This window comes from Capra hircus, chromosome 21, assembly GCF_001704415.2.
Source record: "Capra hircus breed San Clemente chromosome 21, ASM170441v1, whole genome shotgun sequence".
NCBI classification, from domain to species: Eukaryota; Metazoa; Chordata; class Mammalia; order Artiodactyla; family Bovidae; genus Capra; species Capra hircus.
This window is the reverse complement of record NC_030828.1, coordinates 61,984,500-61,998,778: the sequence shown is the minus strand read 5'-3', so window position 1 is coordinate 61,998,778 and position 14,279 is coordinate 61,984,500.

Sequence of the window (14,279 nt, the reverse complement as noted above, 5' to 3'; positions counted from 1 at the left end):
GAGTTCGTAAAACTTCTAAAATGCATGTTCAACATATATAAGCCCCATCAAGGTAGAAAATGCACTCATCTAGTTCCCTTCTAGGAAGTCTTAGTCTAGTCTCTGCTAGGCTGACCATGTACAGCTGGGCAGTTTGGACATCACAAGTCAAGGAATCAAAAGGAACTAAAATCCAGCTAGTTGAATCATGATCCTATTAAACTCTGTCTGCTCAAAGCTTTCATGTTTGTCTAATTTCACCAAGTTCCAGCTGATCTATATGCTCTCTGGCACATAAAAAATATTCTCTGAATAATTACTGCTTGAATGTATATACACATTTGGGCTACATGGCAGCCTATGAATTCGGTATTGTAAGCTCCATTTTACAAGTGAGGTACCTGATTTATGCAAGACCATCCTCTAGTGTCATGATTAAAAGTGGGTTCCTGGAGCCAGAGCGCATCCTTTTTCCTGCTCCAGTGCTGTGTGACAGCGGCCGGTGGTTTAATCTCTCTGTGTCTTGGGCACCAACCTCTGTTTTGTTTTATTTTTTTCTTCTTCTTTTTTTAAGGTTTTTTTTTTTTTTTTTTAAACTGGAGGATAACTGCTAAGTACCAACTTCTTAGGGTTGCTATGAGGATTAAGTGTCTTAATAAGTACTTTGCATATTAACTAACAATTATTTATGTGTAAGATTATGCTAAAAGGCTTTTAGGATGAGGAGGTTAGAGTATTTTTTGAGTACCTTGGAGAGGTTCCATTCTGGGGACTTTATATTGGATTGGCCAAAATGTTCTATAACATCGTATGGAAAACCCTGAAGTAACTTTTTGGCCAACCCAAAATATGTGATTGTCTAGTCTAAAAATAAGCCAATGTATGGTTAGCAAAGAGGAAAGGTTGAGGAGAGGGATAAAGTGGGTGTTTGGGATTGCTGTGTGCATGTAACTATATTTAAAATAGATAGCTAATAAGGACCTACTGTATAGCACAGCCAAGTCTGCCTAATGTTCTGTAATAAACTAAATGGGAAAAGAATTTGAAAAAAGCATAGATATTCACATATATGTACAACTGAATCAGCTTGCTGTACAACTGAAACCGACAAAGCACTGTTAATGAACTCTATCTCAATATAGGATTTTTTTAATTAAATTTAAAAATAAGTATCTAAATTGGACATCATTTTTCTCACTTACAAGTGAGGAACCATCAGGATGGTAAGTGGTTAAAGACGGCATAGTAAACAGTTATTCATCAGCATTAAAATCTATGTGTAGATAAACTTGGTAAATGTGCACACTCAGTCGTGTCTGATTCTTTGAGACCCCATGGACTGTAACCCACCACGTTCCTTGTCCATGGAATCTTCCAGCCCAGAATGGGTTGCCATTTCCTACTCCAGGGGATCTTCCCAGCCCAGGGATCTAACCTAGGTCTCCTGTGTCTCCTGTATCTCTTGACTGAAAGGCGGATCCTTTACCACAGTGCCAACTGGGAAGTCCTAAAGTCTGTGCATAATCTTTCTCTACTTAAAGCGACATGGTTTTATTCTCAGTCTCATAAAAAGTCAGTCACTCTGAGTACACTTATTTTCTAAAAAAACTAACTTTGTTGCTCAGTCTCTCAGTGTGTCCAACTCTTTTTGACCCTGCGAAATGCAGCATGGCAGTGTTCCTGGTCCTTCACCATCTCCCAGAGACTGCTTAAACTCATGTCCATGGAGTCAGTGATGCCACCAAACCATCTTGTTGTCTGTCGTCCCCTTCTCCTCCTTCCTCCAATCTTTCCCAGCATCAGGGACTTTTCTAATGATGGCTCTTCACATAAGGTGGCCAAAGTATTGGAGTTTCAGCTTCAGCATCAGTCCTTCCAATGAATATTCAGGACTGATCTCCTTTAGGATGGACTGGTTGGATCTCCTTGCAGCCCAAGGGGCTCTCAAGAGTCTTCTCCAACACCACAGTTCAAAAGCATCAATTCTTCAGCACTCAGCTTTCTTTATGGTCCAGCTCTTACATCCATACATGATCACTGGAAAAACCATAGCCTTGACTAGATGGACCTTTGTTGGCAAAGTAATGTCTCTACTTTTTAATATGCTGTGTAGGTTGGTCATAGCTTTTCTTCCAAGGAGCAAGTGTCTTTTAATTTCATGGCGGCAGTCACTATCTGCAGTGATTTTGGAACCCAAGAAAATAAAGTCTCTCACAGTTTCCATTGTTTCCCCATCTATTTGCCATGAAGTATGGGACTGGATGCTCACTTAGTGTTTTGAGTGCTGAATTCTAAGCCAGATTTTTCACTCTTCTCTTTCACTCTCATCAAGAGGCTCTTTAGTTCCTCTTCACTTTCTGCCATAAGGGTGGTGTCATCTCTATATCTGAGGTTGTTGATATTTGTCCCAGCAATCTTGATTCCAGCTTGTGCTTCCTCCAGACCAGCATTTCTCGTGATGTACTCTGCATATAAGTTAAATAAGCAGGGTGACAATATACAGCCTTGACGTACTCCTTTTCCTATTTGGAACCAGTGTGTTGTTGCATGTCCAGTTCTAACTGTTGCTTCCTGACCTGCAGGTTTCTCAAGAGGCAGGTCTGGTATTCCCATCTCTTGAAGAATTTTCCATAATTTGTTGTAATCCACACAGTCAAAGGCTTTAATGTAGTCAATGAAACAGAAGTAGATGTTTTTTCTGGCATTCTCTTGCTTTTTCTATGATCCAACTGATGTTGGCATTTTGATCTCTAGTTCCTCTGCATTTTCTAAATGCAGCTTCAACATCTGGAATTTCTCAGTTCAGGTACTGTTGAAGCCTCACTTTGAGAATTTTGAGCACTACTTTGCTGGTGTGTGAAATGTGTGCAATTGTGCGGTAGTTTGAGCATTCTTTGGCATTGCCTTTCTTTGGGATTGGAATGAAAACTGATCTTTTCCAGCCCTGTGGCCACTTCTGAGTTTTCCAAATTTGCTGGCATATTGAGTGCAGCACTTTAACAGCACCATCTTTCAGGATTTGAAATAGCTCAGCTGGAATTCCATCACCTCCATTAGCTTTGTTCGTAGTGATGCTTCCTAAGGCCCACTTGACTTCAAACTCCAAGATGTCTTGCTCTAGGTGAGTGATCACAACATCGTGGCTATCTGGGTCATTAAGATACATTTTGTATAGTTATTCTGTGTGTTCTTGCCACCTCTTCTTAATATCTTCTGCTTCTGTTAGATCCATACAGTTTCTATACTTTATTGTGCCCATCTTCGTGTGAAATGTTCACTTGGTATCTCCAATTTTCTTGAACAGATTTCTAGTCTTTCCCATTCTATTGCTTTCCTCTATTTCTTTACACTGATCACTGGGGAAGGCTTTCTTATCTCTCCTTGCTGTTCTTTGGAACTCTGCATTCAGATGGGTATATCTTTCCTTTTCTCCTTTGCTTTTCACTTCTCTTTTTTTCTTATCTATTTGTAAGACCTCCTCAGACAATGCTTTTGCCTTTTTGCATTTGTTTTTCTTGGAGATGGTTTTAGTGACTGCCTCCTCTACAATGTTACAAACCTCTGTCCATAGTTCTTCAGGCACTCTGTCTATCAGATTTAATCCCTGGATTCTATTTGACATTCCCACTGTACAATCGTGTCTTATTTAGGTCATACCTGAATGGCTTAGTGGTTTTCTCCATTTTCTTCAATTTAAGTCTGAATTTGGCCATGAGAAGTTCATGATCTGAGCCACAGTCAGCTCCTGGTCTTGTTTGTGCTGACTGTATAGAGCTTCTTCATCTTTGGTTGCAAAGACTATAATCAATCTGATTTTTGTATTGACTGTCTGGTGATGTTCATGTGTAATAGTTGACTCTTCAAATGCAGGAATGTTCTTGTTTTTGACCATTTTTTCTCTCTTGAAAGAAGATGGTTCTCCAGAAAAAATGATACTCCAGTATCTCAAGCACACGTCATACACAGAGGTTTGTTTCCAATCCCATCCTCCAATAAAAGGAACCAGAGATATATTCTGATTCTGATTCTGGGAACGAAGCAAGCAATATACAAGATAAGAATGGAATACCTTGTGGTGTTGGGAAGTAAGGAAGTACTCAAAACCCAGATTAATAGGGAAAGTTAAACACACGCACATGACAACTGACAGATCTCTTTGTCATCTTTTCTAGCATTTTTCCCCTATCATTGGCTGTGTTCTAGATAGGAAGGGTAAGAGAAAAATTCAGTTCCAGTTAAGGCTATAAGGGCATTCCTAAGCATTATGCTGACTGCACTTTTAAAATCTCCCCTCCACCAAAATATGACATTTCAGAGTTGATTCCCAAATCCTCTGACCTGAGTTTAATAAGTGAGAACCTAAAGAGACCCTTGAAGACATCAGTATATGTTCTTAAAGGACAGCTTTTTGCATGCACATGACTCTGCATCTCTCCCCTACTCGTCAGCTGGAAGTTGGCGCCATGGATAAACTGGGTTGGACAGTACAAGCCCCAGCTCCAGCACTCAAGTCAAACTGAAGCCCCAGAGAGCACTGCAAGTGTTAACTTCAGAGAACGCATTTTGTTTGCATCGTTCTTTGCTTTCTGATTTTGATCAGGACTAGGATGAGAAACTTGATCTCTTGCCCCTGGTGAGGTGTCGATGACTTTCATATTTGCAGCTGCAGAAGAGCTTCTGATTCCTCAAACATCCTTCGAAGCCAAAGGTGACCGGGAGAAGACGGAGGTAAAGTCTGTACCTGTGTGTATGTCTCTCTTTATCTCCCTGTCTTTCTCTCTCTCTGTCTTTCCCTCTCTTCCCCTCCCTTTCTCTTTCTCCCCCACCTTCTCTCTCTTCATTTTCTTCTGTTCATCCTACAAATCCATAGACCTTTTGCTCATTTTATCTTTCACGTGTGCCTTTGTGAGCATCTGAGTCCTCTAACTCTAAATCTCACTTGTCTGTCCGAAGAGAGATGACAACACTCTGCTGATGAAGTCTTCATAACGAATTAACACAACCTATTGCCCACTTAGGCTGTAGGGGCTCATATGAAACTAGTGTCCCCTCTTCTCTCTTTGAATCATGGTGTTTTGTGATCTCACCATCTCCCAATCAGTATGCCCAATTGTCCCACCAGGGTGATTGCAACTTCACTCACCCTCCCCTTTTTGTGTTCATAAAATATGCATCTCTGCAACTTTTGCGAATTAAGAAGAAAAAGCTAGAAAAGTCTATGCCTTCTGCCCCATTTGATTCCAAACTTAACGATCAGAGAAACTGTTCATGCTGCTTTCTTATTAAGCTTGAAGATGACCCTGCAGAGAAGTGTTTCCGGCCGTGTTTCCAGCGAGGATTTGGAGAGGTGAAGTGACTTGCCCAGGGTGATACCATGAGGCGTGGCCAGAATCAGGACTCCAGCCCTGCTGTGTCTGTCCCCTGACCCCTGCTTTTCCTACCTTATTTCACACTCAATGTCTCCATGGTCTATGGAACCTCCTTCTTTTAGGTTTTGTTCGAGCACCTTCTCTGCAGTCCAAGGTGCTGGCTGTAGAAGAATGAGCAAGGCATGCCCCTCAGGGAGTTCTGATCCAGAAAGGTTGAGTGGCCGGCAGTTGGACAACAGCACTTTTCATCTTTGTGGATCACCTTGTCTCTGTCACAACTACTCAACTCCACCTTTAGAGTGTGAAAAACAGCTGTATACATCATGCAAATGCTAGGCATAGCTGTGTCCCAATAAAACTTTATTTAGAGAGACAGTGGGCCAGAGTTACTGAAGCCCTTACTTTGCAACCTACAGCCTGGATCATAGCAAGCATTATGATGGGCATCATTGCTAATATTTAGAATAATTTACATCTCACTTGGTAAGACTTCTGTCTCTGCCTCTGCCCTGCTCCCTTTCCGTAAAAGATGATTTGGGTGGCTACCTGCACTTTCTGTGTCAGTACACTCCGCACTCTTGTCTCTGCATCAAGATACCCCACACAATATGAGCATAGCAGGATACGACCATAGCATCAAGATACCCCAAACATTGCTCCTACCATCCAACCTCATGGCCAAGTACCCCTGGAAGGATATTGCTTCCAGAACGCCTTGGTCCCAGCACCACATTGACCTGTCACTTTGAAAAATATCAGCTGTCCTCCTCCCTAACTGGCCCTGACGTTCACAGTGTGGATCTTGTCACTATGTCCGCTGCCCATAAAGAAATTATGAAAACATGATGAAGGGAGAGAAGTGGAGAGAAAGCCACTGTGGTTTGGGGGGAAAAATGTCAGCCTGCATGTTGTTTAAACTAGAAATACCCAACAGAGTCATGCACTTCACAAAATAAACAGTGACAAATAACAGCTTCATAATCCCAAAAGGCTTGATTTGAAATTTTGCAAAAGTTCAGGCGTTCATGCTTTTTTTTAAATTGAATTATAGTTGATGTACAGTGCTGTGTTAGTTTCAGGTATACAGCAAAGGGATTCAATTGTATATACATGTACACAGACACACGCATATTCATTTTTTCTCTTATAGTTGGTACAGAATAAAGTGTAGAGTTGCCTCTGCCATACAGTAGGTCCTTCTTGGTTGTCTACTTTATATGTAGTCATGTATATGCTGATCTCAAACTCCTACTTTACCCTCTCCCACAGCTTTCCCCTTCGGTAGCCGTTAGCTCATTTCTTATGTCTGAGTCAACGTCTGTTTTGTAAGTAAGTTCATTTGTATCATTTCTTTTAGATTCCACATATAAATGATATCACACAATATTTGTCTTTCTCTTTCTGATTTACTTTACTTAGTAGGATAATCTCTAGATCCACCCATGTTGCCACAAATGGTATTGCTTCATTCTTTTTTGAGGTTGAGTAATATTCCATTGTCTCTCTCTATATATATACATAGACATCAGATTGCTTTTATCCATTCAGCAATCAATGGACATTTAGGTTGCTTCCATGTCTTAGTTATTGTAAATTGTGCTGCTGTGAACATTGAGGTGCATGTGTCTTTCTGAGTTAGAGTTTTCATCTTTTCCAGATGAATGCCCCAAGTGGAATTGCTGGATCATATGGTAACTTTTTATTTCGTTTTTTAAAGAACCTTCATATTGTTCTCCATAGCAGCTGTACCAGTTTACAATCTCACCAACAGTTTAGGAGGGCAGAGACTCATCTTGAAGGGAAGAAAAAGGGAGACTGGATGAACACCTGGGAATCACATGGTGTGTAAAAACATCTTATCTCTGCTTCTGTCACCTTTCATAAGACTTTCCTGCTCTCAAAAACTCTGAGTGAAAGGGTGACTCAGTTCAACTCTTTTTAAAGAGAATTTATTCTTTTCTAAAACATATTCTCAAACATTTTATTACAATTTTAATTTAAAATGCAATTACAAATTTAATACAAGGGATCCATTAGAAATCATAAATAATAAAACAGCAGGCAAAATGCACATAAGTACAGTTATAAAGACAATTTAGTCTTTTTAAATCACAGTCTTTAGAATGAGCAGATCATAAACCTAACAATTCAACTCAGGACTACAACCAAGAGAAATACTTGGATGAGCTTAGTATGTGGCAGAGTGTTCACTGCAGCAGTATTTATTTTAGATAACATTTTGAAATATCTGGAATTCCTGATAGCTGAGAACTATTTAAAATGATATATTGCATCCATATAATGGAAGAGTTGATAGCCATTAAATATCGTGTCTTATTGGACTATTGCGTGAACAAAGAAAATGCCCACAAAACAGATTATAGTATGACATCACTATGTAATTTCAATTCTAAACTTTTTTTTTAAGGATTATATTCCTATTGGTACCTGGAGCTGCACCAAAATGCAGCAGTGATTTTTTTTTTTTTTTCTGGTGGAATTCAAAACATGTTTAGTTTTGTAGTTTGCATTTCTGTATTTGTTTTTAAAAACTTTCCCCATGAGTATATTTTTTCTCTTAAATGCCAGGGAGAGAAGAAATAATAAATATTGTTGAAAGCATACAAAAAATGTAAAAAGGAAATAATGTTAACATCTTTAATCTGGGAAGAAGCCTTATAAATTCAGGAAAAGGCATTTCAATATATAACCTATAAAGAGAGTAAACAGAAAATACACTCACGAAAAAAATCCATAACCAAAAAGATCTTTAAGAAACTAGGAAACATGAATCTCTATTAATATTTATCACTGCCAATAACCCAACAGAAGCAAGTTGAACAAAAAATGGAGTACTATTTTTTAGCAATTATACTGTCAATATTGGAAAGTTTTCAATCAGAGTTGCTGAAGATGGATGACTCAGTTTCTCACACCAAGGAGATTAACATGTAAATGTGTCCGTCCTTTTATAGAAAGCAATCCACAGTCATCATGACGCATGACATCACCAGTACCCAGTTTTTCCAAATAATTTTACCTCCAGGAATGTTGCTGGAGGAAATAGAAAAGGATGCTTGCTACTTTATTTAACATAGTATTTTCTTTGTAAAGATGAGAGCAATAGAGGTAGCAAACAGAGGGAAAATAGGGAAATAAATTGTGATAGAGAGACCCACACACAGGAGAGATGATTACATAGGCATCAAAATAATGTCTTCAGGAATTATATGAGGATATAGAAGTGCTTTTTATAGAAGCATGCTTTTACAATCAAATGAGAGGAGCATGATATCAAACGCTCTCTAACATGTTCAAATTTAGTAAACTCTCAGTGCATATGTATTAAAGAACTAGAGTGGAGGCTGCAGTGGGCAACACTGACTCTTGACATTAAGAGCAACTGTAACTCTGTATCTTCTAGATGAAAAATAAGCCCAAAGAAGAAAATGAGTGTTAAAAGAGACAAACAGAAAAGAGTGAAGGAAGGAAAGAAGGAGGAGGAGGAGGAGCAATAGAGGGAGGAAGAGGAAGGGGAGAAGGAGGGTGGGAGGGGGCACAGAGCGGGGAAGGAAGGAGGGGGGAGGGGGAGGGAGAAGAGGGGCCCACCCCTACTCTCTGCCTAGCCCTCACTTAAGAAATTCTTCATGCCTTTATTTAAAGAGCACATCTAAAGTATTTAATTACACACTGCCCTGAAGTTCACAGTTCATCTCTTTCCACTTACCTTCAAGCAGCAGTTGACTCACTTTTGTACGTTTCACATGTAAATATTTCAGGTCTGTACTTGAACCTTCTGAAGACAGCACCATAAAGATCCAGGCTCCTTATCTCCTCCTCAGCACCATCAGCGTCAAACAGCCCCACCAACAGCAACCGTTGGCCAGATTTCCCTCATTCCCTTCTCACTGGACTTCCTCCTTCCTGCCTAGAATGCAGTAACAGGTGGACCTGACGTTGGAGCCACTTTGGTTTTCAGATGGAATTCTGAGCTCTTCTCAACTCTGGCTGAGTGTTGGGATACCTGGGGAATTCTTAAGGTCTCCTGATGCCGAGTTCCACCCAGACCTACTAAACCAGCACCTCTTACCCCGGGACCCTGGCATTCATAGTCATCAAAGCCTCCAGGGAAACTCTGATGTGCAGATCAGGTTAAGAGCTGCAATGTTCTCATGGGCACCTGTCTTCCTTCAGAAGAATATTTCCATGGTGAGAGAAGGAACCCACCGTGAACCCAACCCCATCACCTACATTTGTCTGTTGAGGACCCATGGTCCTATCTGAGCTCAGAGATCACCCTCGAGGCACAGAATTATGATGTTATTTATAGTTCAGAGCATCAACTCGGAGAGTTTAGGATTTCCTGAACTCAAGTAGCATGTGCTGTGAAAAGTAAAAATAACAGAACTCCCTGGATTGCACTCTGGTCTCAGCTGTGGGGTCTCAGAGACATCCTTTCTGCTTTGTGCTCAGTGATCTCTGAGATCCCCTGTTTATGTCTCAGTGGTTCTCGCCTGGGGACACCAGCTGAGGACCCCATTGGTTGTCATCCCTGGGGGATGGGGATGCTACAAGCATCGGGTGGATAAACGAAAAGGATGCACCTAAACATCCCTCCCCCAAGACAAAGGATGAACTGAACCCCAATGTCAAGGGAGACAAGGTGGAGAAACTCTGCTTTAGCTACAAGACGTTAAGAGCATTTGAAAGACTCTTCCCTGACATGCTCAGACCAGAACCCAGCACCTGACAAAAGCCCAGGAAACACGCCAGCTCCCTTCTGTCCCTCCTGGGGGGCTCGGTCCTCTGTGGGGAAAGGGGTCCCCCTGGATGTGGGCAGGGAGCCCACACGAAGCCGGTTATCTCCAGCATCCCTGATGGCAGTGAAACCTCGCTGAGAAGCCAGCCTGGACAGACCGGTCCTTGGTGGCCTTTTTGCTTTATCAGCCACCATCATCTAGGGCTGAACGGTCGAGTGGGAAGCTGCCCCAAGCCAGGTGACTCCCTGAGATGGCAGAGCTGCAGCCCAGCTTGCCAGGGCCTCACAGGCACCGTGAGAACCTGACTTTCCTCAGAAGAGGAAGCTGGGGGCCCGGGAGCCAGCTGCCCTTATCACTTCCTCTCATCTCTGGTCTGTTGAGTTGCTCACCTCCGAAGTAGGCCACCCTGCATGCAGCGGGCCTTGCTAGGGGAGGAACCAGCAGGACAGGAAAAAGCAGTTCTGCTGGCCTGGGAGAGCTGATAGCCAGACAGCCCCAGGGCTGCCCATGGGCCCCCGTCCCCCACCCCAAGAAGGAATCCCATCACATGCAGAGTCAGAGGGGTGGGGCTGGAGGCTGAGCGGTCACCATGACAACACGAAAGGGGTCTTAGACAAAGGATCCCACAAAGTCTAGATATCGTGGAGCTGCTGCTGTAGCCTCAGACCCTACTGAGCCCTTTATGGAGCCTCTTGATGGAGAGAGACATGAAGATTGATTCTGCAACCACCCAGGCTCTTGCTGGATCCTGCCTCATCTGGGAAACTTCCCATAAATAAATGATCTGTTTCACTGCCGTGATGATGGTGGCTCAGATGGTAAAGCATCTGCCTGCCAAGCGGGAGACCCAGGTTCAATTCCTGGTTCAGGAAGATCTGCTGGAGAAGGGAATGGCTACCCACTCCAGTGTTCTTGCCTGGGAAATCCCATGGACAGAGGAGCCTGGCAGGCTATATACCATGGGGTCAGGAAGAATTGGATATGACTGAGCAACTAAGCAATGACAATGGAGCTAGAGATAGCACCCCCTCTCTCAGGGTCTCCAGAGCGACTGCAACAAAGGAGCATCCTCCCGTCCTCTGCTCCTCCCCCAAGACCCAGTCTCAGGAAGCCCTGGGAGCAAATGATGACCCTGCAGTCTTTTCCCACCCACCCCACTGGCCCAAATACGAAGAGGAACTGTGACTCTCTTAGACCTGAAACCAAGCATCTCTGCCCTCCTGCAGGGATGGAAAATAGAAAAACTTCCCTGCCTTCCCCAAGATCTTCTAGGCTCCTTTCATGGTCCTTGCACGCGTGACCTTTGATGTCCATATGCTCCTGAGTTGATGAGGAGACATGCTGGTCTGAGCCCTCCCCTCTCTCTGATTTCCCAGCTCAGCCCAAATTCCTCGAGGCAGGAGATAAGCATGGCTTCACTGTGCATCCCCTCCCTTAGATCCTGCTCGGTTTGTAGTTCAGTTGCCATCCCTTTAACAAACTAGAGTTAACCTCTGCCCTCCCATAGAAACTATCACCCCCAAGTCAGTCCTCTGACCTCCCAAGAAAGCCTGAACTGTCACACCCGCTTTTGCGAGGCTGGGAAATGGAGGAGTCCCACTGCTGCTCTGCGTACATCTCAGCACTTGAGAGTCCGCTGACATGCATACAGATGTGCCTGAGAGGAAGGCAGATTAGACGCAACACCCACTGGCAGCTTGCTCTGCAAACCCAGGTAGCACATTGGTGACTCAGGAAAGGTCACCCTGCCCTTCATACAGGAGGAGACTCCCAGCCACACACCTGCTCCTCCTCAGCCCTGAACTCACCAGTGGGGTGTTGGTGGCTCCACCAATGATCTGTCTCTGTCTTGTTTTCATGCAGCCCTAATCTGAGTTGTAAATCCTTAGAGAATGTTTATTTACAAATATTAAAAATCTGATTTGCAAAGCAGCAGAGCTGCCCCCGTATCTAGTTAAGCACACTTTTCTTCTGTTTTTATTTTTCATATGAGAAACACAAGAAGGTAGTACAGGTCAGTTCAGTTCAGTTGTTCAGTTGTGTCCAACTATTTATGACCCCATGGACTGCAGCACGCCAGACTTCCCAGTCCATCACCAACTCCCAGAGCTTGCTCAAACTCATGCCCATTGAGTCAGTGATGCCATCGAACCATCTCATCCTCTGTTGTCCCCTTCTCCCCTCGCCTTCAATCTTTCCTGGCATCAAGGTCTTTTCCTGTGAGTCAGATCTTCACATCAGGTGGCCAAAGTATTGGAGCTTCAGCTTCAGCATCAGTCCTTCCAGTGAATATTCAGGACTGATTTCCTTTAGGTTCGACTGGCTTGATCTCCTTGAAGTCCAAGAGACTCTCAAGAGTCTTCTCCAACACCACAGTTCAAAAGCATTAATTCTTCGGCGCTCAGTTTTCTTTATGTTCCAACTCTCACATCCATACATGACTACTGGAGAAACCATAGCTTTGACTAGAGGGTAGTACACTTAGAGTTTAGTTTTGCCCAGCTCTGTAACTTACAAGGCTTGTGATTTTTCAGGAAGAACCAGGAAGTTACATTTTCTATTCAGGTGCTAATTCTAGTCCTTCCTGGTTCATTGCAGGCAACCAATGGTAACAGCTCCCACTATTGAGTACTTTTGTTCAGTCATGTCCAAATCTTTATGACTCCATGGACTGTATAGTCTGTGGAATTCTCCAGACCAGAATACTGGAGTGGGTAGCCATTCCCTTCTCCAGGGAATCTTCCCAACCTAGGGATCAAACCCAGGCCTCCTGCATTGCAGGTAGATTCTTTACCAGCTGAGCCACCAGGGAAACCTACATTGAGTACTTTTCAAGGGGCCCAAATGAAACACACAGAGAAATAAAGAATCTAATATGTGCTGCATGAGATATCTATCCCTGTATGTGTTCATACAGATGTTGACAATGAAAGTAGTGCATACGATGGTGACCGAGAGCCTGGTGTGCCTTCAGCCTTCCTGGGTTCAAGTCTCAGCTCCACAATGCACCACCCCTATGACCTGGGTACATACATCCCCTCTATTCGAAATGGGAGTGACCATGTTAATTCCTGTTCAGGTGATGCTCCTGGGGGCTAAGGGCACAGCCTCCTGAGTCAAGCTGCTGTCATTGTTCAGTTGCTCAGTCATGTCTGACTCTTTGAGACCCCATGGACTGCAGCATGCCAGGCTGACTCAGGCTGATCCTGAGTCAGGTTGCTCAGATTCAAATCTCAGGCCTTGGCAAAAATCCTGACCCTCTCTGAGGCTTCATTTCCAAGTCTGTGGTATAAGGGTAACAACCGTGAACAAATCCTGGGATTACTTTGGGATTCAGATGAGGTCATGCATTCACTGGGCTTCCCTGGTGGTTCAGATGGTAAAGAATCTGCCTAGAGCATGGGAGACCCAGGTTTGATTCCTGAGTCAGGAAGATCCCCCGGAGAAGGCAGTGCTTACCCACTCCAGTATTCTTGCCTGGAGAATTCTATGGACAGAGGAGCCTGGAAGGCTACAGTCCATGACGTTGCAGAAAGTCGGACAAGACTGAGCACCGAACATGCACGCATACGCTGCTCTTGGAGCAGTGCCCGACACACACACACACACACACACACACACACACACACACACACACACTGTCTAAGGTCAGCTGCGTGGATTCATGGGTGATACTTAAGTGCGCTTGGAACAGTGATGTCCCTGGTCAGGTCCAGAAAGTGCCATCTGCTGTCCTTGCAGAGCAGATTTTGTCACTGCAACTTCCATCTTGCACGTGCTCTAAGGTTCCAGATATACAGTTTTGGAACAATTCGAATCGTTCACAAATAGATAGTTTGCAAACAACACGCACAAAGTAGTTAGATGACTCACACCCCGTCCGGTGGAGCAGGGACAGGAAACAAGAGGAGATTTAAAGGCCGTTGTTCTTAGGAATCCTGCCTGCTGGTTGCCACAAGAGCCAGATTTAAGCTTGGACTAAAGGGGATCTTTTTACGACCTTTCATTAGCTTTCCACAGCTCAAAGGAGAAAGTGAAAACCATTTAACAAGACCTTCGAGGCCCCGGGTGATATGTGCCCTGCCCAACAATCTGGCTTCAGTTCCCAGAATGGTCTCTCTCATCCTCAGCTCCAACCATACCTCATTTCAGCTTGTTAAATAAGTCTAGG